The sequence below is a fragment of the Priapulus caudatus genome, unplaced genomic scaffold (genome assembly GCF_000485595.1).
Source record: "Priapulus caudatus unplaced genomic scaffold, Priapulus_caudatus-5.0.1 Scaffold1020, whole genome shotgun sequence".
NCBI classification, from domain to species: domain Eukaryota; kingdom Metazoa; phylum Priapulida; class Priapulimorpha; order Priapulimorphida; family Priapulidae; genus Priapulus; species Priapulus caudatus.
The window spans coordinates 29707-30421 of record NW_014578081.1 but is presented as its reverse complement, the minus strand read 5'-3'; positions in this window follow the sequence as shown (position 1 = coordinate 30421).

Here is a 715-nt window from a genome sequence, read left to right as displayed (position 1 = left end):
GAGAGAGAGAGAGAGAGAGAGAGAGAGAGAGAGAGAGAGAGAGAGAGAGAGAGAGAGACGTGACATGAGAGATGATGGTGATCGACAACGCAGTCACTGCTGACTATACCTCTCATTCTACTACGTCGCTGCCTTCATAGCTCAACTACGTAACATCCAATACCAAGCTCGTCGAACCCACAAACGGGGCAGCAGCAGTAGATCTGTGTCCCAGAGGCGGTCCAGGCCTCCTCTACACACACGGGGTAGTGGCAGTAGATCTGTGTCCCAGAGGCGGTCCAGGCCTCCTCTACACACACGGGGGGGGTAGTGGCAGTAGATCTATGTCCCAGAGGCGGTTCAGGCCTCCTTTACACACACGGGGGGGGTAGTGGCAGTGGATCTACGTCCCGTAGAGACAGTGCAGGCCTCCGCTACACACACGGGGTAGTGGCAGTAGATCTACGTCCCGTAGAGACGGTCCAGGCCTTTCCTTAACATGATGACGTGACGACGATGACGATGACGATGATGACGACGACGGTGATGATGATATGAGCACAGCCATCATAAACTTCCCATGTGCGCTACTCATAGCTGCAGCATGCACACACACAGACACGCAGAAGTAGAGGACAGTGGCTCCACACTACCGCGTGTACAACTCATTCTGACATGTTCACTTCATATCCCAGATTAATAAAAAAAATAACAATCTGTCAAACGTTTGAACTTA